General features: G+C 36.3%; 1 long non-coding RNA gene across 1 annotated transcript in view; it reads right to left on the bottom strand.

The window, feature by feature from the left end:
• LOC128859722 (uncharacterized) overlaps positions 1–13,716 on the bottom strand; it is a 70,731-nt gene extending 57,015 nt beyond the window's left edge. Inside the window, exon 1 of the long non-coding RNA XR_008454187.1 lies at positions 13,267–13,716. This is a non-coding gene — a long non-coding RNA (uncharacterized LOC128859722). The remainder of the gene's footprint in view (positions 1–13,266) is intronic.
• Between the last annotated feature and the right edge of the window lie 11,509 nt (positions 13,717–25,225).

The raw sequence follows: 25,225 nt of genomic DNA, 5'->3' as shown, positions 1-25,225 counted from the left end.
AAATACAACATCGTCATCATGCCTCAGTCACCGTATTCACCAGATTTGGCCTCCTGCGACTTTTTCCTGTTCACAAGATTGAAGAGACCCATAAAGGACGGCGGTTTGCGACGATTGAGGAGATACAAACCGAATCGCTGAAAGAGCTCAAGGACATATCAAAGAGTGCATATCAGAACTGCTTTGAGGATTGTAAAGAACGCTGACACAAGTGTATTACAATATATCTGAGGGGTACTACTTTGAAGGAGATAAAATAGAAATTGATGAATAAATAAATATTTTTTGAGAAAAATGAAAATTCACCTTATTTGTTGAACACACCTCGTATTTGCCTTTTCATAGTGGCACAGCCGTTTCAGCACAGAGAGCAAATAGCTCACAACTGAGCATAACTGAATGCACGTGACAGAGTTATTTTAGTAAATTTCGATCAAAGATTATCAAAGGTTTAATGAACCTACTAAAGTTGATGATAGCCAAATTAAGGCAATACTTTAGAAGGATTATAATGTAGTTCTGTGTTAAAACGTTTCGAAATAAAGATGAAACAAATAAGGAAGTTCTAAATTATATGCGGACTGAACGAGATAAACCCGCGCATATTTTAGTAAAATTTAAATTGGCCTGACTGTTAGTTTTTAGAATCAAACAAATTAGAACTGTGGCCTGTAATATCAGATGGACGAGCAAAAGTTTATTCTTAACATATAAAAAGTGCACGTACTTTTTATTCGATCTCATTAATATTTAAGTCTGCTGAAAATGAGGTGAGTAGCAATACATGCGCAAAATTTGGGTGAGTTTTGTGCGTCGTATTGTTTTTTTTTGGTTCGTCATTTCTATTAATCTTAAAACTAAGAAGCATGTATAAAGGAGAAATCTCGTTACATGCTTCAGTACTACTGACTAAAGTGAAAGTTAAAACAGGCGGCCAACAAAATTTTTTCTGATTATGTACCCAATATGAATTAAATTGAATGTAATAGCTAGGCATGAAAACCAATTATTACATTTTGGTAGGATAATTCGACTATGTCGAAAATGTTGATAAAATCAAGCAAATCTTCAAGTTCGACCGACAAGTGCGCATTTATTTCAGTGCCCAGGGGTATAAGTTTGGTATTGGAACCATTTGCATCTTCAAAATTAGACGAAAAAACGTTCAAAACTTTATTTTTCTTTGTATTGTTCCAGTTTCCATGTCTTGAAACGATTTGTAAGAAAATATATTAAAAGCAAAATGAATTACGATTTGCTCATAAACAAACATTCTATAAACTTGACAGTGAAAATTGCTAAACTCAATACATTCGCCAAACTAAAATGAAAACATTAATGGAAACCACACGCTTTTAAAGGCTTCCTGATCAACTCAGCGCTGCCATTAAACTAGACATTCACATTATGTTAATTTTAAGCGCTTGGCAGCATTCAGCTTAATAATAAACGTATACGTACGTGTACCAATGTATGTACGTGTGTATGTAGGTAAATGGGTTGCCCTTGTCTTGTCAAATACTTCAGCATAGACAACTCGTGCGGATGTGATGGCTGGCTCCCTATTTTGAACACGCCTAACTTTCGGCAGCATAGAAGCCATTGGCATTGCTACTTTGCTTCCAAGGAAAACGTGAATGAACGCTTACACGCGAGTTGTATGTTAGTTGTGAAGAGAAATCGTACATACGTATATGCATTCGTGTATTTTTGGTTAGTGAAAGACCAAAGTTTTCGTTAAACGAAACCAAACTGTAATGGACCAAAATCCCAATGGAATAGCATAGTGGAAAATGCGAGGAAGGTCAGCAGCAGAGGTAACCATTCCAGAAGCATATCAAAGATCTATACAAATATACACACATACGTACATAAATACGTCCTGCAGCAAATCCTGGAATGTTAAATGTACTCCCCCACGCGGAGTTATAGTAAACAGCTTTACTGCGCAGTAAAGTGTTGTAGTAGCAGAAAAACAGTCTGAGTAGGCTGAGGTTAGTTTTGAAGGCTTTTACACTTGTATGCCTAAACGATGTAGTAATGTGATAAAGAAAATTCAAATTACTCGCGCACTTCTTCACCTTTTTAAGGAATTTAATTAATTTTCCAAAGAAATATCATTTTTTCACTTGCACATAGCCACTACATTCAGCAATTATAGATGAATTAGTATTTGAAAGGAAAGGATAATTCTGTTTTTGCTCAAAACATATCACCAAGTAAATTGCCGTACTGTCAAACTTAACTAACAAACTACACCCGACGCACTGACGTGTTCCTGCTAACTGACCAACGTTTCAGCCAAAAACATAACTTCCAATTAGAGCTTGCACCGAGCACAAACGAGACAATGACCGAATTCACAAGGGAGCACAAAATGTAAAATGCCTTAATGGTTAGCTAACTTGAAAGAAGTTCGGCTCAGAGAGCATTTCGTTGATAAAATACCTTCGTAGGACAATATCTTAATTTTACTTGTGAGCTCTCTCTACTTGTAGATGTGTGTCCACTGAGCTCTTGGAAACCATTCGTACTTTCTCTCTCTCTGTGATTTTAAATAAAAGAAAAAACAACTATCGCAGCTACCCCTCTATAACAATGCATTTGTGTTTTCCAGGCTTTCCACACAGCTCCGAGTACTTCAAATGACTGCTTGCAAATCAACTTGTCTTTTTTTTCGTGTGTTGAACCGAGCTTTTCCAGCCACTTTCGCTGTTAAACTGCCTCTTTTGAGTGCACCAACACTGCGCACGAATTGTTCGAATTCCATTTTAAGGATTTGGCATACAATTGCAGCACATTACTAGTATGCTTGCCATATTTTCTTGTAATAGCTTTTGTGTACGGCGTGCACAGTTTTAAAAGGTCGGCATGTAAGGGATTCGGCATTAAATTCTCCTCTTTTGTGTATGTCAATTAATTTTACAAATTGAATTAATTTTTTTTTTGCCTCGGTGGCATGTCAGACATAATTACGACAATTTCCCAACACTGACCGCTTCTCGTACTCCAAGAATCTGTTCCGAAAACTGACGGCATTTAATTGCATGCTACATTAAATTATAGATTATTTGATTTTCACGAAAACGTGTGGCTAGGCGACATTGATATCAGCAGCATCAATCGTAAGTAATAACAGTTATTACTAATTTTGATGCTTTTTCTTAATAACCAGACCATCCAATTTCAATGTAAATCGGTCGCTATGTTCGAAAATGTAGCTACTTTTGTCACGTAGTTTTTGAGATATTGCCAAAAACTGTTTGAGATTAAAGAAAAAGGAAGATCACAAAAATGCCTTATATGTGTTTAGAGAATCCGTTAACCAATCAGAACAAATAATATAACAAATTACGTAACTGAAGTAATTGAATTTGTTACCTTCCACAGTTTTGCTCATAATTAAGGTTTTTTACAAATTTACATTTTTTCTTTGAAAAAGGCGCAAACAATATGTGGTGCCGACATCCAAGGCACTGACAGCCTTCTGGCTGGGATCTTTCTCCTAGCAAGATCTTATGGGTCTACATAGATATGATAAGACCTATTATCTATCACCTATGCATCAGCAGTCTGGGTGAGTAGACTCTCCATCGTGGGAGTCAGGAGGACCTTATCGAAACTACAACGCACTGTAGCAATTTGTTGCACCAGAGCTTTTCCCACTATTTCAGGCCCGGTATTAGATGCACTTGATATTTTCATTCAAGGAGAGGCCTTGAAGGCCATCTGCTGGCTGAAACACGATGGAAATTAATATGGCGGCTGTCCGGCATTAGACAAGATAGAAGGACTTCGATCCAACGATCTTCTCATGCCCCTTAACTCCACACCATCAGGAGTCGTACTAGAAAACAGATACATTGTGGTGCTGGTCAAACTCTGAAAATGAGCCCGGCAAACACTGTTTACGCATTTTCACGACTGACTCCAGCACGGTTCCGGCTGTTCTGCGGCGGAATTCTGGGGGGCAAAACTACACTTTCCTCTTGGAAAGTACGCAACTGTGTTTCAAGTGGAGATGCATGCTGTTCAAGAAGCAATGTACTTTAGGAATATACATACACAATACAAAAGGCAAATTATTTGTGCAATACAATTTGACATTTTCTGCAATTTCCTGAACACCATTATGTGTGTAGGCACATGAAGAAGATCAAGTTTATTTTACTAAGAGGTTGATTGTGCAAACACACACGCATACAGATAATTGTGTGTAAGTTTATCATTGGAACATGAAAATAGAGGAAAAGCTATTAACAAGAATAATCAGAATTTATTGGAATTGCCGCTGATGCGAGTCATATATATTACATAAAACAAACAGAAATAAACACATTAGTATGTCGCCATCAGGGTGGGCCAAAATGCTTGCGCTCACACGATTTAGACAAGTAGGCAAATATTCTAAATGTAACACGATTTTCGAAGTATCAAAGCATAAATAATTCACATAACAGAAAATGATTATTGACGATAATTATTCAAATGTAAAATTGTGTATTTTTTCCGCCTAATAACTTGTACAACACTAATGCACGCGCCCTAATGTGCTGTATTCGTATAATGTTTGCTTCTATGCTATCCAAAAATTTAAATCTGAACAGGCGGAATGGCATCATAACCATGGCATCAAGTTCAGAATTAGAAAAAAAATAAACAAAAGTATAAACAAGAATATAAAACTAAATACACATGTAACTACGCAGACACATATAGTATGCATGTACATGCATCTGTATTACGAGCGACATCGAAAATATAAAAATTCTATTTATACCCAATAATACTCCTACAATAGCACGTCTCATTATCAAGTTCAGCACGCCACTACAAATGAAGAGAACAAAGCTTTTGACCCATTCACTTCTTCCTCCGCTTATGTTGTACACACCATTTTCAGTCTCCTCATTATGCGTATGCTGACCTTAGACAAAAGAGCACACCCAACGCAGGGAGATGAAAAACGAAGTGCAGGTGAACTTACTGATGGGGGAAATGGGTCGAAAGTTGTGCATGTGCATGTATTGTGTATGTTAATGTATGAAATAAATTATTAAATTTTAAAGTGTAAATAAAGCGACGAGCTAATAGCGGCACGGGATGAATTTATGGGTGTATCTAATTAACAAAGTGTCATTAAGAGGAAACCTGAAGGCGCCAAGAAAGATGTCAACTAGTGGCGTGTAAACTCAGTGACTGACACTGAAGCTGTGGAAGTGTTTAATTGTGTAATTTTGTTTGCATATACATATGTATGTATGTATATATGAAAATAGGAATATGTCTGCAGATAGAAGTTATGATAAAAATAACTGCTAAAGAGCTCATATTAGTTTATCAACTAAATATTGCATGTTTAATACCTAATACTCGTAACTTATATTATATAACTGAAAAATGAAAGACATTTTTTTATACATTTTTTTTTCTTGCATAAGCAAAGGGGCCAAAATTAATCATCCAACTTTCATTTTTGAATAAATTCTTCACGAAATAATTTACTTAAGAAATTTAGAGTGGTGGAAATCTTTACTTTCAGTTTTACATTTTAACAAAAGGGACAAATACGAGTATGATTGGCGTACAACGTCATTTGCAAAAATTATAATGTTTCCGATAGAAAGATTAATTTTGCGCCACCTTGTATTAGATATTACCAAAGGTTTATTCCGCGAAATGTTTTTTTTTTTCAGTATAACACAGCCGGAGATAAAATTTTGTTCAATAATGCAATGCAATGGCAAAGCACCAGAAACAAGCACGACAAAAAAAGCTAAATAAGCTCACAAAAGAATTAAGAAACTCTATAAGAGACAAAAAAAACTCAGAACTGCATGAATATTTATCTAACTTGTCACCTACGGAAGCTACTGACTACTCACTGTGGAAGGCAACGAAAATGATGTCACAACCAACGCCCCACAACGCAGCGATAAAAACGTCTAATGGAGATTGGGCAAGAACTGATAAACAAAAAGGAATAGAGTTTGCCAAACATCTATCAAATGTTTTCCAACCATTTCCGAGTCAAAGTGCGGAGGTAGACTCAGAAGTTAACGAATTTCTCTCAGCTCCGTCTCAAATGGATCTTCCGACTGAACGATTTACCTGGAAAGAAGTTAAATACACAGCAACAAAAAAAGCACCAGGTTACGATCTAATACCTAGTAAGGTTTTAAAAGAACTTCCCATATGTGGATACAAATTCCTCACCATTATATTTAACGCGATGATCAGACAAGAGTATTTCCCAACTCAGTGGAAAGTTGCTGAAATCATCCTTACACAAAAGCCAGGGAAACCCCCGAACACGGTCTCCAATTACAAATCAATAAGTCTATTGCGTGTTACCTCTAAACTCTTCGAAAAGCTGCTTTTAAAAAGGATAAATCCAATAATTGCGTAAAATAACCTCATTCCAGCTCATCAATTTGGTTTTCGTAAGTATCACTCCACCATAGAGCAAGTTAATTGTGTGTATGATTTCGCTAGACAATCACTTGAGAGGAGGCAATACTGTACAGCGGCATTTTCAGATATAACGCGAGGCTTCGATAAAGTCTCGCATGAAGGCCTGCTATACAAGCTTAAGCAGGGTTCACCGCACAGCTGTTATACCGTCTGCTCAAATATGAACGAGACGTTATCAATAAAACGGCAAAAAAAAATTTTTTGTTTTTTGGTAGGACTGTTATAAGCTTACATGGCAAATTTCAGCGTGATATGTTACATAGTTTGTTTTCTGTGCTACTGTAAACAAGTCAAGCTCGAGTGTGTTCTTCGAATTTAACGATGGAAATTCAAGTTATGTTTAATTATTCCAACAAAATTTCGGCTTCAGACTCCTTAAAAATGTTGCAGACAACCTATGGGGACTCTGCTCTATCGCGTGCACGTGTTTTCCAGTGGTACAAATCGTTGAAAGAGGGCCGTACATCGGTTGAAAACTTGCCTCATGAACGTCGTCCAGCAACATCAGTAAACGACGAAAACATCAGAAAAGTAAAGGAAATTGTGCTTGAAAATCGCACAAATCGCAAAATCGGTTAACGCTGAATATTATTTAGACGTTTTAAAGCGTTTGCGCTAGAACATTCGTCTTAAAAGGAAGGAATTGTGGGACAACAAGTCATGGTTCTTGCATCACGATAATGCACCAGCTCACATATCACGTCTTGTTCGCGATTATTTGAACAAAAATAATGTTAATATCGTTCCGCAAGCACCGTATTCGCCTGATATGGCTCCATGTGACTTTTTCCTGTTTCCCAAGCTCAAGTTGCTGCTCCGTGGAAAACTTTTTGAGACAATTGAAGTCATAAAAGAGAATTCGAAGAACACACTCGAGCTTGACTTGTTTACAGTAGCACAGAAAACAAACTATGTGACATATCACGCTGAAATTTGCCATGTAAGCTTATAACAGTCCTACCAAAGAACAAAAAATTTATTTTTGCCATATGTCATCCGCGGACCGTTTTATTGATAACGTCTCGTTCATATTTGAGCAGAAGGTATGTTCACAAAATCATACTTACAAAATAGACATTTTCTTGTTAAAGTAAACTACGAAACCACTAACCTTCCCGCAATTAGAGCAGGCGTACCACGAGGAAGTATTATTGGCCCCGTCTTGTACACTTTGTTCACGGCAAACCTGCCACTATCAAAGAACATACATATATACAGCCACGTATGCAGATCGGCGCAGATAACATTCACACTTCGACACGGTTCACGTCCTGCCGTATCTCTTAACAGCGTTCCAATACCTCAAACAGATAATGTGAAATATTTAGGTATTCTATTAGACCGGCATCTTACTTGGCGCTCGCATATATTTTTAAAGCGAAAGCAACTTGGACTGAAATTGCGATCACTACACTAGTTAATCGGCTACAATTCAGCACTTGCAGTAGACAATAAGGTGCTTATCTACAAATCTATTCTGAAACCGTTATGGACGTAGGGAGTTCAATTATGGGGCTCAGCTGCAAAATCAAATCTAGAAATTATGCAAAGATTTCAGTCAAAGGTGCTCCGCATGAGTGCCAATGCGTCATGGTTTTTACGAAACGAGATATTGCACTGTGACCTAAAAGTTACGACATCTTTCGAAGAAATAAACAACCTTAGCCAGAGATACAACAACCGACTTACCACTCATCCCCTGAGTTGTGTATCATTGCAGAAATAATATGGGAGGGAAAAAACAGTAAGCAATAACGACACTGGGAAGGACCTTTACAAGTCGTCTGCTACCAGATGAGGTTTCGGGCCGAAGATATTGATATCATCAGCCTCAAAAATCTTGTTTGCGTGGGAACCAGATCAAGCAGCGATAATAAAGACAGCTTAGAAATTCAAGGGCAAATTCATTCTGACACAAAAGTACCCTGAATTATTCAATAAAACGCAAGATAATTGTTGAATCATCAAAATTTATTTTGTCGCCTTGAAAATAGGTTCCATTCGAAGCAATACATATACAATTCCAACGAATAGTCCAGCCATCAAAGCACTTTTCATACGCATTTGAAGAGATCTTCTTCAGCTCCTTCTGCCAATTCTCCGTAATGGCATATATCGATTTAAGGGGGTCTTCTGGTCTCGAGGCCCTGAAATGAAGGGTTTTTTTGGGGATTGATTGTGACAAATCCTGTGAATATTTAAAAAAAAAATTTTTTTTTATTTTAAAGGTACATGTCTTGGCTTTTAAAAAATGGTTTTGACTTTGAAAAAAATTAACACCCGCGACCTTGAAATGGCGCTGAAGACGTCCACCTCCAAACGAAACAGGTCTCCATTTTGGTCACGGTTTTTCCACCTGGGTAATCAGAAAGCAAAAATTAGATATGCGTTGTCTTCAGAGTTGCCCTGGTTAAGTTTTCCCGTGACAGATTTTTTTTTTTAAATTTTTTTCAAAAGTTATGCAACAATTTGCAAAAAAAATTTTTTTTTGCTCATTTTTTGAACTTTAAAAGGTTATAAAAATGGAATGAAAAAAAATTTCAAAAATCGTACACGGGGAAACTTAGCGGTAAGTTTTCCGAATCTTTTAAGACCAAAACCATTGAAATCGGAGTATAACTACTATGAAAAGTGTGACCAAAATGCTTAAAAAACACGATTTTCGGGGAAACGCGTTTAAAGATTAAGTTTATGATGAAAACGGCCGGAGGAGGGTACACTTCGGTGCCCAGAAAAATGTGAAAAAATGCGATTTTCAAAAAATCCTTTCTGTGGCGTATTCTCGCATACACATACAACAAAATTATGCAAAAAAAAAAATCGATTTTTTTTTCGCTGGAGACCAGAAGACCCCCTTAAAGCGGCGTGCGCGGAGTGTCAATTTAAGTTTTGGGAAAAGGAAAAAGTTACAGGAGCTAAATTAGGTGAATGCGGTGGTTGTTCGATGAGTCGAGTTTTTGGCCAAAAAAGTGTTCACAATATGAGATGGTGCAAGATCCATGAGTTTTCTTTCCACAAATTGGGCCGTTTTCTACGCACCTATGCACATTCTATCTCAAACGTCACATAACTTCCAAATAATATTTAAATATTCTTTATTTACCGTAGAACCATTTGGAAAGAATTACGAGTGCACAACATCATGATAATCAAAGAAAACGAGTAGCACGACTTCCACTTTTGACCGACTTCGACGTAGTTTTTTGGGTTTCGGCTCATATGGATAGCGCCATTCAGCCATTCAGTTGCCTGTTGTCTGGTTTGCATATCAGATTCATATACCCACGTTTCATCACCTGTTATGATGCACTGGATAAACGTCCGAATTCACTTGCTCAAGCATGTCTTCAGCCAACTTCTTCCGATGGATTTTTGGAAAGAAATTCAACTCTCTTGGAACGAGTCCACCATCCACGCGTCTCATGCCCAATTGATGGTGTAAAATGTTGCGAATTGATTCGTGAGAGACGCTAAGGTCACGAGCTATCTCCCTCAAACTTAAATGATGGTTTTCCTGCACCATTTCTTTCACGTTTTCTTCCGTTGAAGACGTTGATGGGCGACCAGATCGGGGCAAATCTTCTACGACTGCTCGGCCCTGGGACTTTTGATTAAGCACACTCGTCAAAGGGTTTCTTCAACATTTTCAACGAATTCGCACACGAAATCCCGTTCAAAACAGAAAATTTAACACAAATTCTTTGTTCGATATTTTTATCCATAGCGAAAATCGCAAAGCACATACGCGGTTGACTGATATAATTAAGTGCCAAAAACAAATTAATTGACAGATGACGTTAAAACTCTGCGACACTATAGAAGAAAGTTGTATCAACATTCCAGCAAAAAAATTTAGACGTATAAGTGACGCGCGCTTTTTAAATGAACAATTTCCGAGCAACAAGCTTTTGCTTATTAGTGAAGTCAAATGCCGCAGACATACTAGCGTCAGTTAGGGGCTTATAACGCCAAGAAGAAGAATAAAAAAGTTAATCATCTACTAATTTTATTATTATATGGACAATAAAATAGAGTCATAAAAAATTATATTGTTTTTGTTATTATTCGCTTTATTATCATATCACTGTACATTAACACATTTTTTAAGCATAAACTTTAAAAATATATATCTCAACAAGCTTTTTTTTATTTGATTCATGAGCGACATGAGGAATTGAGTATCACTTTTTTATTCACATCAGAAAAACAAAATTAAAAATTAAAAATAATTTCAAGTTCTTAATAAGCCACTGTGGATAAAAAAAACGATTATTTTTTCTTAAAAAATGCCCTCATATCTTGTAAATTACAAACTTAAAGAATTAATATTTAAACTACCAAAAAACTTTTTTTTTAATTTTAGGACGTCCCTCTCAGTACGATGTGCGTTGAAAACTTTGAACGCATTTTTCTCGAAACTAAATTTTTCAGGTCGGCCTGACACACAACTCGAACAAATCTTGGCCAATAGACTTGGAATTGTAATATATATATAATAATAATAATATTCACAATTATATTCTAATTAAAGGTGCGGATGAATTTTTAAAACCAATATAAAAAATTTTTGAATTTTTTGTTTTTGAAAGTTTTGAATGTTTATAAAAAAAACGAACTATTTTTGTAAAAAACCGATATATAAACTATTCACATGTATAATTGGCAATATTTTTTGTTCACCGTAAATTAAATATTGCAAGTGCAGTTTGTTGGGTATTCAAGTGTAGCCGCCACTTTCTTGGTTATTACTTGGAAAGCAAAAAAGAACCTGTTTTACAATTTATGACATGCCCACTGAAGAACATTTGACCTTTCTTATTGTCTCACTAAAAAAATGTCCATAATATGCATTTTTTCCGCCGCTACGGTGGGCCAACCCCTCAAACAGACCACCGGAAGTGACGAAGCATACGTATAGTGATTTCTTGATACTTGTGCCTGTAAGTAAACACTCGATACTCTTTTCCGAACCAAGTAGCTTTTATACTCGCTGTTTTTTTTTCGAATTTGGTACCGATACTTTTTTGCAGTATTTGACCAATGGCAAAGTTATAGCCACTGTTAAGCATAAATTCTTAGCTTGACAAATTTTGCAAATGTATAATTCTTATATCTTTGTGCATTTGTAAAATTCAAACGCAACATGAAAACTTAATACTCGTTCAATAAAAGAAGTTTTCTGATTTTCATAATTTAAATTTTTAACTATGTATATATGTTTTCAGTACGCAATACTATGCTCCGACGCCAGAAACAAGTAAAAATATGCATACCCAGTGGGTATCGAATGATCACTACATATGTACGTGTCGATAGGAAATTGTGCCTCAAATTCAATACCCGTATAAATTCAATTTCACTTCAAATATTTTTTTTAACTTTGTGCGATTGAAGGGCTATATAAATACATAACTATTTATTATACGTATGTATGCGCTTAAATATACGTATGTATGTATGTGAAATCTATGTTACTCATGTACATGTCGAAAGCGTACACGCAAACAGTTAATATCAGGGCACACACAAGAACAAACGGTCTTTGTTACATTTTTGTGTTGGGCTTTGCATTTTTGTCATAACATTTGTTTGTATTTATTATTTATATTGCTCCCAAAGGAGCGGCGTTTCAATCACTTTTGTTTTTTCTTGTTTTTCGTTTACCAAAAACAATAAGTTGAGCAAGCTTTGTGCTCCTTATTCACTCTTTTTGTTAGAGTCATACATCCTTTTCGCTTCTTTCCATTTTCTATTACATTCGTTTAGTATTTTGACAAATACGTTGTAGTTGTTTTAGCTTTTGGTGTTGTCTCGAAGGGTTGGAAAGTTATTAATTTGTCGTTATTGATTGATCGCCCCTTCCCTTTTTATTCATTCGTTCGCTTTTCATAGATGAGTGAGGAGACATTTTTGCATAGATATTTTCACAATTGCATTTTGTACAAATTATAATATTGTTGTTGTATGTTAGATATTTATTTGCTTCATACGCGCACTTTAACTCCTATATTATATTGTACAATAGTATTCGTTATTCGCTTGGACACATTTCCTCACACTTTGTCATTTCACAATTCATAAAATCGTTTGAGCAGAAATATATGTATGTTCACATACATGTGTACCTATGTATAAAACATAGCTTTAAAATGTGAGTTCAGTAAGCATCCGTAGAATCAGCAGGGAAGTTTTTTATTAATGTATGTTATTTAATGTTTTTTGCTCACATTAAAAAGTGGGAGATTACATTTCTTTTAAATACAATCATATATAAGTATGTGTGTCTGATTTCTCCGTGTCTCAGATTTGTAAAGGAATTTGTATTCAATAGTTATTCTTATTATTTCATTATTTTTCAAAAGTAGAACGCATTGTTTTTACATCATTTTTCTTTTCCTTTCCACTTTATAAAGTTTGTTTGTCTGGCCGCGGTTGGTTTTTAAGGTCTCATACTATTTCGTATAAAACATATATGCACATATGCCCAACAATTCCCAATCAAATTTCACACACTTTATTAATTCAAACTAAAAAAATATCGCTAGTTGTAGTGTAAAAACTATTCAATTAATACAAATTTCAAAGCTGTCTATTCAATGAAAAACTAAGGATGCACATACACATACTTTTTCGTATATTTGCTAATGTCACCCTTTCGCTTGTCAAACAGAAATTGACTTTTTTCGTTCCCACTGCCAATATGTTTGTACATATGTAGGTATGTGGTTAAGTAGGCCTTCACACTCTTCTATCATTTAGTATAAGTATATTAATTTGTTGACTTATTTTTACCTTTTCAGCACATTCGTTAGCTCGTCGTTTCTTCGAAAATCGTTCTAAAATTTTAATTTGAAATTGGTTTTTGACCACGCGTAAGTATATACATACATACATATACACGTTCAGTATATATATTCTTCACTCAAATATTTTCACTGCCCTTAGTATATATTTCTTTTTTTTCACTGTAATTACTGATTTTTTATATATTTAATTCTTTTTCGTGCTAAAACTCTTTACTTTCTTGCATTGTGTTTTGCTGCCAATTTTCAAGGCAAAACCACTTTTTTTTATATATCTTCTCCCCAAAAATATAGATATTTTCTTAATTTTTGTTCTTTTTGGATTATTTTTGCCTGACTTTGCCTTTACTTTTGGGAGCACCCCAACACATTCGTTCGTAGCTGAGCTCTACCGACGTCCGATTGCAGCTGTGGCCGTTACTCCACTAAACTTTGGTGTCCCTCAGTTGTCGCAAGTTTTCCACAACACACATCGGAAGCGGACACCGAATTCAATAGACGAACACATGCGAAAGTAAAAACAAATGACAAATGGCTCTCTGGCTAACCTTCGCACACATCCAATTTTCCAAATCGATGCGAATGGCTCGGCATTTCCTTCCGCTCATCGTCGCTATTGGAAAATCCCAGTGTGATAGCTTATTACTCTCTCTCTCTCTCTCTCGCTCTCCCTCTCAATTGCTCTTGCTTTTGGTACTTTGTCCTCTCTACATTGTTTTTTTTGCGTGCCTCTCTTTAAGCTTTGCCATTTTTCCGCTTTTTCATTGTCACAGCCATTTGTTGTGCTGGTAATTATTTTTCCCTTTGCTTATTTGTCCATTTCGTCGTGCCTCTGAGTTTATTTTTAATTTGAGCATTTCTTCTGTTCTTCCTGATTTTGTTGTGATAACGTGATGAGAAAGAAAAGCACATAATTTCCGATTGTTTTCATTTACCATTCTCCTTTACGCTGTTTATCCGCCTGTCTCGCTTATTTGTAGATAAATATGTTGTATTAGTTCTTCTTCCAACTATCAGGTAAGCGTTTTGCTCTTGTGGTCTTAAGCATGGTAACAGCAACAGTGGGCCAAGCATAAAATAATTTACATTACAAACATACATATATGTACATATGAGGCATATAGTAGTTCCTGACAGAGAACCAATATCATAAAGAATTTTCCTTGAAGATGTACTTAATTAAGTACCAGGCACCAAAAAAATTATAAACATAAATTTTAAAAATTAATAGGTGTTTTTAGAAATTAGAAAACAAATTTCTCTTCTACAAAAGTTACTTGGTTAACTATATTTTTTCAACGAAAGTTACCAATTCGATTTGCAAAGTTATTTTTTTGATTAAACGAATTTAGCTGCATTTCTTCCCCAATGAAATATACAACAAAGCCTCGGATGAGAACTGCTTATTTTGACGACGAGTTCTGCAAACGAACTAAGGACTATGATTTGAGGGCATTCACCTCGAATGTCCGTCCCTTAATAGGGAAGGTGCTTCTGTCCAGCTAGCTGATATCCTCGTGAGAGCAAAAAAGCCATTCAAGAGATGCGATGGACGGGGCACGGCAAAAAGAGCATTCAACCTGGCCACAAGGCTGACCTGTAAAGGAGCGCAAATTCGGTGTTGGATTTATTGTGGGGGAGAGATTTCGTCGCCTAGTACTGTCGTCCCGCAATTATCTGCATCAAAGCGAGATTTTTCACGTCCCAACGGAAGGGAAGGACGATGCGACCAAAGACTGCTTCTATGAGCGCCTGGAACGTTTCTATGAACGCTGCCCCCTCCATTTTTGCACCCACAGTCGCGAATTTCAGCCTGCAAAACGAAATATCCGGTAACGAACAGAGTTTGATCAACTTCGCTGCGGCGCGAAACATGGTAGTTTGCAGCACCAGATTCAATCATAAAAATATACACTAAGCTACGTGGCTGTCTCCTGATTTAAAAACGTGAAACCATATCGATCATATTGTGACACGCTTCTAGTGTTTTAGATGTACGTACAATCCGAGGATCCAACAAATTACGCATACGCCTCTGTGCAGCAAAAAACGGACATCTAACTACGCAAAGAATATTCGACATCGGAAAGCTCCAACCGCGACAGGCAACCAGAAGATTCGCCGCTCGACTCTCACTCCTACTGTCGGAGAATATTACACACCAATCCGGCATACAGGAGCAATGGGACAACATTTCTCGTTCTTTGCGTCCGCCGCACAAAGGGGATTTTTCGACAAATTTTGTTCATAAATCCTAGAGAAGGCAACTATTGACCGATTTTAATAATTTTTATCTTAAAATGCTCGTGAATGATTTCGGAAGAGATTGTCTAGGCCCGAATTTGAATTTTTTTTTTTAATATGTATCCTTGTGAAAAATTCGGAAAACACTTTAAACATAAGAAATTGTATGTATTCAAATTCGGCTTGGAATTTTTCTATTGTAGTTCAAATCAACGAGAATACATCCCGGCAAGTACGCAAATTTCCAACCCTCTTTATGAGGTGAAATCATCCTCCAACTACCCAAAACGCTAGAAACTAATTTCCTCAACTGTACAAACATAACAATGTAATTTATAAATTGCTTCTTCATTCATCGATAATTTTTGTTTGGGAAACGTTTGTCTTAAAGTTGCGAGATATGGATCGGAGGAAATCAACAGTTTGTTCATTAAGTCCATATTGGTCAATGTTCTGCTGCATTTACGGATATTAAATTCTAGAAACATTTTCAAATGTTTATTTCGTAACTCCTGCGCTTCTTCTGTAAACATTCCTATTGGGGTACTCCAAAATGTTTAACTACAGAATTTTGTGTACTGGGGAAGGCATGTAAAACCAGTCATATAATTGAATGTAAAGTGCCCAGGTTTAGCTTGTAAAGTTCCTAAATTGTTCCATATCAAGTTAGTTTTAGGTAGTTGGGGGATGATTTCATCTTTTAAAGGGCGCTGAAAATCTGTGTACTGGACGGGATGTATTCTCGTTGATTAGAACTACAATAAAAAAATGCCTCACATTCGGTTTCGTACATACAATTTCTTATTTTTTAAATTTTTCCGATTTTTCACATAGGGAGTGTCAAGGGAGTGTTTTCCCATAAAAAAATTGAAATTTGGACCTAGACAATCTCTTCCGAAATCAATTACGTAAAATACTCGTGATAAATATTATTAAAATCGGGCAATAATTGCCTTTTCTATGGTTAATCCTCATTGTGCGTCGTGGCGGAAAAATGTGGAAAATGGGCGCACTTGCTCGTATTGGTGTTGGAACGCTGCTATTATTCCTGTAGATGTGCGAACGTTGCAGTCTGTAAACCAAAAGTCTTAAAAATTGTTAAGCCACAAACACAACTTACGTGTAATTGCAGACGTAAAGTACGAGGACTTGCTCATGTAAGTGTTTGACCGCTGCACTTGCGCGTCTGTGAACACACGCAAATAAAAACTTTTAAAAACAATTTATTTAAAAATATTTTAATCTAATAGAACTTATCAACATTTTGCCAATGATTACATTCTCTCGACTATCAGCGGGCTCATGCAATCAGCGTTAAGGGAACTCTTTAAGTGAGCGACCTCAAACGGTATAATGGTAAACCCGGCCAATACCGATACTCTATTCACTGGAAGAGATAAAGTACCGAGTCTTCAGTTGCCAAAACTGAAACTTAAAAGAAAAAAATGTCTGCTTAGATTCAACAGGTAAACTACCAGCGTCCTCACAAGTGCAATAACGGGTCATTGCACTATAGGCACTCTAGCCAGTAGAATGGGTGTACCTCCCAATGGCTGGAGTTGTATGAAGAAGAAATTGAGTCTCTGTGAATGCCCTGCAGGCAAACAAGCCGTGCCAAATATCTTGGCGATTATTGCTTTGAAAACTTGGAAAATTTGTATAATGTCTGACTGGAGGGACTAGTTACTTTCTTAAAAAGATCTAAGTGGTTTAAGCAACTTAGTTAGGGAGTGGAAGAGTTTTTGCAAATGTCTCATGTAGGCTTACATGTAAGAAAATTCACAAACCGGTGACTCTCTGCAGCAGAAAGCCGGCTTCAAATTATTATCACTAGATAAAAGACATGATAGACCTAAAATATGAAAAAAGGCATTAATTTAGCAAATAATTCCTTTTTATTGTAGTATTATATAATATACGAATTAGTAATTATTATAGTCTACTCGAATAATTAGAATTAGATTAATGATTTTCATCGAATAATAACAAGACAAAGCGTGAAAATGGAGACAATGTTGCCGACCATAATTTTCACCAAATTTTTATTGGAATTTAAAAGTTTTTTTATAAAACATGTACGTATATTTGCAAAGAAGCAACATGTTTTCAAAAGGGAGCCGATTTTCCAAAGGGGAGCTGCTTACTTACCTAACTTCCTGTAATTGAATCATGATCCGCCGCAATCACCGTTTTTCCCTGCAATATCCAATCCGAAACCGCTTTACTTCTGCTCATGAATTATATTGACAATATATTTCTGTTCTGCAGATGATATTCCGAATTGTTTCACAGCGTAAAACTGAAAAATTGCAGCTGACAAAAAGGAAAACAGACTTTCGGGAATGACGGAGGAGATGAAGGCATACCACAGCCAAGTGTTGGAGATTTTAAAGAAAAAATAGGAAAGAAAGAAGAATAAGGAGGAAAGAGAACAAACAAAACTCGAACTCTTAGAAGCAATAGCAAGAAAGCAAAGCAAAACTAAAAAGACAAAGTGATTTTGGTGGTTTTTGCAGATTTAAAAAGTTTGACCGTTCCGTAATTTTAAGCAAATCAGAGGAAAAGTGTGGGATTTATAATACTTTGACTGAAAGAATTTTACAAAGGCAATTTGGTACTAGTGAGGTTTTAGGCTCATTTCACCGATTTTTTTAATCGATGTTTGTGTTTATACATATTTAAAAAGCATAACACTTAATTTTCACTAATTTATTTGTTTCTCCAATTTTTTCTAACAACGTTTGAAAAACGGATTTACATACTATATTGTGTTGGTTACAATAAACTTGGAATGCTATCAGTAAGGAAATACAGTTTTTGTTGCAGCAACCGAGTGCTTATGATCTTTCTCCTGTTGAAAGCGCCAAATTAGCGGTAATTCCCCTGTTGCAAAAGCAACATAGCATTATTTTACAAAATATCAATATAATTTGCCGAATTCGATCGATCTGGTAGAATAGCCCAAGACCTTGGCACAACTAACAGCTTCGTACTATTATACTTCGGCTGTAGTGTTTCACCGTTTTTTCTTGTTCTTGTTTTAATTTTTTTAAGTTCGCAACCTCCAGAGAACATTAAAGTTCTCTGAAGCCTCCGTAGGAAGATCTGACAGTGTGATATAATACTTACGAAGGCTAAGCGTATATTGTTTCGCCACCAGTGTAAACTTCATAATTAACACTCATGCCTACACACGTATTAACATCTGAAAAGTATAGATGGCGATTAGTTGTAACAATGAATGCGAAAGTTTGCTTGGAATTCGGTTTTTCGAATTTAGCCAATACACAAACCTCTATTAATTCTAAGATTTTGTAGCACCCTGTGTGTGCGTGACGCAGGGTCTTAGCTGGAGCCAACATTTGTGAAAAGCTTATGATAAATATATCTTTCCACTGAAAATTATATAATTTTTCAAAGAACTCATCGGTGATTTTATTTAATATATTACTTACGTGACAAAACTATTTCGATAGAAAAAACATTGTATTTTTCCGATGTCATTCAAGTGTGTATATATTTAAATGTATGTACATATACCTATAGGGCAATGTAAAACATGCGCCAAAATCTTCATTTAAAATATTTAAAATTTAGCGCTTTGCTTTTATCTCCTTGCATTTTTTCCCATAGAAAAACGAAAAGCGAATTACCGAACGATACTGGTCTTTTTCCATCTTAGCGAAAATCACGAAACACGTCTTACTCGAATAGCTGCCAAACCCAAGGTAAGACATCAGTCAGTATGAAATTTTTTTGCCGTCGTTTGATAGATGAAAGCACACGATGCTAACATCAACTTTCCTCAGGAACGACGTCTGTCGTCAAACACGGTTACTTATTGAACCGCCTTCGTATATATCACAAACAATTTTTTTTTTTCAAAATGCTGTTAATTTCCAAAAAGAAAATCGTATATTTGACCAAAAAACTTTAACCTCTATACGGAGATTTTTGGCCGAATTATGGATTTTTTTTTTTAAGTTTAGTAAACTTAAATAACAAAAAGGATTTCATTTAAAACAAAATGCCATTAACTGTTTCAAATAGATTTAACTAAAAACTTTCAATTTGTTGACTTCATTTATTAGCATCATTCGCGATCCCTCATTTTATTTGTCCTGATGTGATGTATCCATTCATGTAAATTAAAATCAGAGCAGTAGAACTTAAAATAAAAAATAAATTTGAATACTCTTAATAGCCCCTATATATTTATTTCATCATCATATCGCCATTATAGTCTTGGGTGGCCCACTGCCTTCTCTAAAATATGCCCCCCTTTATCTCTGTATACCGCTGTCGTTCTATGTTGCGGGTTTCTCATATCATCTCCTATGTCTTGTAACTATCTTTGCCGTGGTCGGCCTCTCTTTCTCGCCCCTTCTGGTTTCGTTTTAAAAACTTGTTTGGTCATTCTTTCGCTGCTCATTCTTAGGACGTGTCCATACCAACGTAAACTCTGCGACTTTTTAAACCGCGTTACATTTCGCTCCGCGATAAAAACACTGAGTTTGTGCTTAAGCCTTATACGGTACGTACCGTCTAATCGTATAGGACCAGATATTTTCCTTAGAATGTTTCTTTCAAATCGCATCAAGAAATTCCCGTGATTAGCTTTATCGCACCACGTTTCCCAAACTTAGGTTAGAACTGGTCTTATGATAGTTTTGTGCATCTGCAGTTTCAGTTCCTTTGATATCGAGAAGATTTCATAAGTTTGATATGCCCAAAATATACTCTGTTAGCGCCTCAATGCGATTTTGTATTGAAAAGGACGGATCTTAATTTACACTGAGAATTACGCCCAGCTATTTAAATTTCTGTATGAATTCAAAATCATAACTTCCGATTTTGATGTGACTATCTTGAAAGGATCGTGTTATGCTCTTGGTTTTTCCTTCATTTATCTTGAGGCCCGCTGGTCTTGTAGCTATCCGCATGTAGCTATCCGCAGCAACTCTTAGGTTTTCTCCACACATATGATTGTCCATTTGACCTAAATATGTTAAACTTGCTTTCATCTGTAAAAAAACGTGATTCCAGAACTCGAAATCCTTTTCCCCATGACGCTTTGCGAATTTTATTCTCTTGTGTCGGTTATTTCCGTTGATGAAAGGTTTTTTTCGTGCACCTCTTCTATTATAATAATTCTTTCCATTATAATAATTAGTTTCGGGGTTGTAGTTAATATTAGGGTGTTGGGCGACTTTTGTTGCGAGGCTAGGCGCGCTCAAATTTGGACTTTTCTTAATTTGTCTTTCATCTGCATCCGAAAATTTTTGGTCGTCCCAATTTCTTCTTCCTTTTCACGGATTTTGTTTTTTTGATAACAGTCCAACAAGGCCTATTCACTATTTCTGCTATTTCCCGAACGGTTTTACTCTTTTCATGATGACTAATAATTAAATTTCTGACTTGAATTTAGCTTTGTTCGCGCTGTCTACCCATGTTTATACAATACTTCGGACTTTTATTCAACAAAACACGACTGAAATTTTATTTTAATTTATTACGTTTGGTTCTTTGCACTGTTTCTTTGCTCTCATTAAATTAATTGTGACAGTCCCCGTTTTAAAGTGCCGAACAATCGCAATAATGCCAGATGCCCTACTTCTTTTTTACACCAGTTTTGCGAATGCTGCATGATACATTTTTTATAACAAGGAGGTAATGGATTTGTAAATTATTACTACTATTTTTAAAATCCTATTTGAATACCCAAGAGAAAAATATAGAAATAAAAATATTTAACTTGCATTTCTTGAATTTGAAGCTGCATGCTATGTATGTCCGAGTTATTTATTGCGCCGAAAGATAGCCAATGACTGTTGTGTTAAAATAAAATCAAATGAATAAAATCACAGCCGAAAAAAAAAGCTCCTGTCATAGAAAATCATTCACCAAAATCGCGCAGGTGGGTCGCTCTCATATGATGTTATATTCAATAATTCAGTGATGCACAGAGGCGAGTGCGGATCAAGGACCCTATTAAATGATGATATTGTCAATTTCACTTTTTTTTGTGTTTAGGTTTTTGGTTAAAGATTATGAATATTGAACCAATCGCCAATAGACCACCGAAACGATGGCAAGAGTATTGGACGCCTAAATTTTTTTAAATTCAATATTTTGAATAGTTGTAACAATTGTATCTCTACCGTTAAAGAAGTAAATATTTACTCCGATAGCCAAGCGGCAAATAGGGCCTTGAGCTCGTTGTTTGTGCTTCGAGATTGGTCGGTGAATGTCTGGCTTCTCTCTCGATTGCATCCGAATACTTCGATATCAGGCTCATTTGGGTTCGCGGTCACAGCGCCATAAAGGAAAACTGCTGGGCTGATGAGCTGGATGGACAGGCAACTTTAGAGACAGTTTCGTTGCGAAATGAGAGGATTGGGGTTCCCTTAAAAACCTGTGGTCTGCTCCTGGAAAGATGGGCCTCGAGTCAACTCAGCGAGCGCTGGGCTAGTTCGCCAACGTGCAAGGTCGCGAGATCCTTCTGGCCATGGGTAGTTCAGGGACGCTCGATGGAACTCCTAAGGCTAACAAAGCCCCAGCTCTCAAGTTTAGTGGGTATCCATACCAGACATTGTCCGTTAGGTGTTCATGCTGTGAGACTTGGGATTGCTTCAAGTCTGTTCTGCAGAAGCTGTCTTGAGAACGATGTGGAGTCATCTCAACACCTACTGGTCATCCTCCTCTAATTCCAAGGTTCCTTCTTCCTTCCCTCCTCTCCCCTGTATGGCATCACAACGGACGAATTTTGAATATTTGTCCAAGTGGGACCCAAGCTAGTGAAGCCATTTAACCTAACCTAACCCTAACAATTGTATCTTGTATAGGAATTTGTAGTTTTAAGTGAAACTTCGTTGTAAATAAAAACATCTAATCTTAAATAAAGTGGAATGAAGACGCTGGTTATAAATCGGTAGGTAGTCTCGCGGCTACTGGCTAAAATGTTTCCAACAATGAAATTCAGACCATTGGACCAAAGACTCCATTTCTGTCCATCATTACGGTGAAGTCACGATGTACAATTTCCCTATGACGTGTTCGCCAATCAGAAATTTTAATACCACATCGGAGCCATTGCAGTTTCACTGATGCGTTGAATTCTTGTCTTGAGTTCCTTCCAAATCATAAAAACAGAAGTCGCATAGTAAAAGCAAATGCTGTAAACTGAATTGAAAAACCATTAGTCTTGTACTCTACGGGCACGTTCATTAGCTGAATTCTTGTTCCTTTCACACCAATAACCCACAGAATGTCATAATTTGTGGTGTTTAGCCTGTCATTTGAAGGTATGTGGCCACTTAGAAACCACTTCAGCTTGACTTGCCACATTTTTCATTAATTTTTGTCTGTACTGCTACATATGTCGATTGTAATCGTTGACATGCACGGTCATATGTACACCTTGGAAATTAAATTCAAAGCGGTTTGACCATTAATGTAGTTCATAACTTTATTTATTTGTTTCGCGCACTTTTGCTTTTAATCTCAAATAAATATTGCTCCCCTTTGACAATATTCAATAGTTCCGTGTCGGCACTCGCAATGTGATACACTTTTAATTGCATTGAGATAAATTAGTATGTAAGCATAAATTACTATAGGATAGAACATGTCACGAATTCGCACAATGGCTGACATGTGCGCGCATACCTATGCAAGGCAGGTGGGCGAATTATCCAATTTTCGAACAAGATTATGTGCTTTATTCTTTACCAGCTATTCACACGCTATGATTTTCTAAAAGTACACCTGCACTTCCAAAAACTTTGGTCTTTACAATACAAAACTTTTTCGGCTATTGATTTTGAAAAACTCGAAATATGTGCAATTGCGGAAGTTTATAAGCCACCTTTGGCCCATATCGATTATTTATGATCTACTAGTTTGGGGTGTTATTTTTAGCATTCATAACCCATACACAATTTTTGATAGTTTGCTCTTTTATAAGTTTTTGCTTTGTGTATTCATAAATAATATATTTATTGTTTGTTTATGCATATTTATACATCTTTAATGTTTTAAATTATTTCGAAACATATGCAGGAGGAATTAAATAATGGAATATTCGGACTTAGTTATGGTCACCTATTAATTTTTACACGCCCTTCGTTTCGGGATTGATTCCAGCAAGAAATACACTGTGGAAAATTCGCACCCCTTAATAAGCGTGTCTTAAAGCGCTGGAGACTGCAGGCATTTTTTCTTTTGTTGGAAAACAAACTTATAACCAAGTATTCGACAAAACTCATGTCAATGAAAAATATCAAGACACACACCACAAATTGGAGGTGGAAGGTATGTAAGTGGTAGTTATATAATACAGGGTCCAGCACTCGAAGTGTAACCAATTAAAAAGGCCATAAATTTAGTTTGGAATTTATTCAATTCAAAGTAAAAAAATACAGGATTTTGTATTGGAAAGTCGTCGAATAACTGAAAGAGATTTAGTATAAGCCCTACGCATCTCATAAGGCAGTATAAGCAATATTTTGATTGAAATATTGGGCTGTAGAAAGCTGTATGCACAATGGGTGCCACATTTGCTAACAATGGAACAAAAACCCATCGAATGCGACTCTTTCAGCAACATTTAGAGCGATTTTGAAAGGATAGAGTGGATTTTGTGCGCCGATTCATAACTATGGATGAGACTTGGGTATAGTACCATGATCCTAAATAAAAACAAGGTGTGAAGCTGGTTATTCAGCTCCGAAACGAGTTTGTGTCCGGACATCGGCCAAAATGTGTTATCAGTGTTTTGGGGTGCTAAAGGAATTTTGTTTGTGGATTGCTTACTTACTTCTTACTTACTTACTTAAGTATATGGCCTGATTAAGAATCACTACCCAGTTTGTTATGCAAAGCGATGTTAGGGTTTCCTCAACTTCGTCCTTCCATCGGAGATATGTATGGCCTTTCCGTACGTCGTTGTTCTCTAACTTGCCATTTGCCACGCCGGACGTGGGCCAGTCGGCGCAAGCGCTGAATATTGATGCGTATATAGGAGTAGTTCGAAGCGCCCCACTGATTCCAATGAGTGCAGACCTTTGAATTCTCTCTAGCTTTTTAACTGATCCTCATCCTCTGCAGTGAGTTCCACCAAACAACGAATCTATATAACAAGATTGGCTTTATTATGGTATTATAGAGCCAAAACACAACTTTCCCTTGCATCCATACAAGGCGATTGTTGCCTTTCTTATTCTCTCCTCAATGTTGGGCTTTCACGTTAGCTTACTGTCAAGGATTAGTCCTAGGTACTTCACCTTGTCAGAAGGCACCAACGGAGCGCCCACTATTCAAACGAGTTGAGTATTCACCAACAAGCCGCAGTCCGCTGCCCATCGAATATATGGTATTATACAAGTAAAAGTTATACAGAAAATTACAAGTATTCTTGCTTATAGGTCTCAGACCACGGAGGATACCTAAAATCAGGAGTAATTCAAAAATGTTGAACGTTGTCTCAATTCGCATAAAAATAATAATAGTTAAAATTTGTGAGAAAGCGATTCCCCGCAAAAGTAGCCGTTGCTATGATAAAAAAAGAGACATTAGATGTAAAAAAATATTCAGTATTTCCCGGACATATGCACCGTCTCAAATGCATTACATTCCATTTTATTAATGGGAATTGTTTATATGAAAATCCTCGATGCATCCTACTGAAGAAGAAATTTCTCAAT

Source organism: Anastrepha ludens, chromosome 4 (assembly GCF_028408465.1).
Source record: "Anastrepha ludens isolate Willacy chromosome 4, idAnaLude1.1, whole genome shotgun sequence".
Lineage (NCBI taxonomy): Eukaryota > Metazoa > Arthropoda > Insecta > Diptera > Tephritidae > Anastrepha > Anastrepha ludens.
The sequence above is the reverse complement of the archived record's forward strand: the minus strand, read 5'-3'. Positions and strand labels throughout refer to the sequence as shown.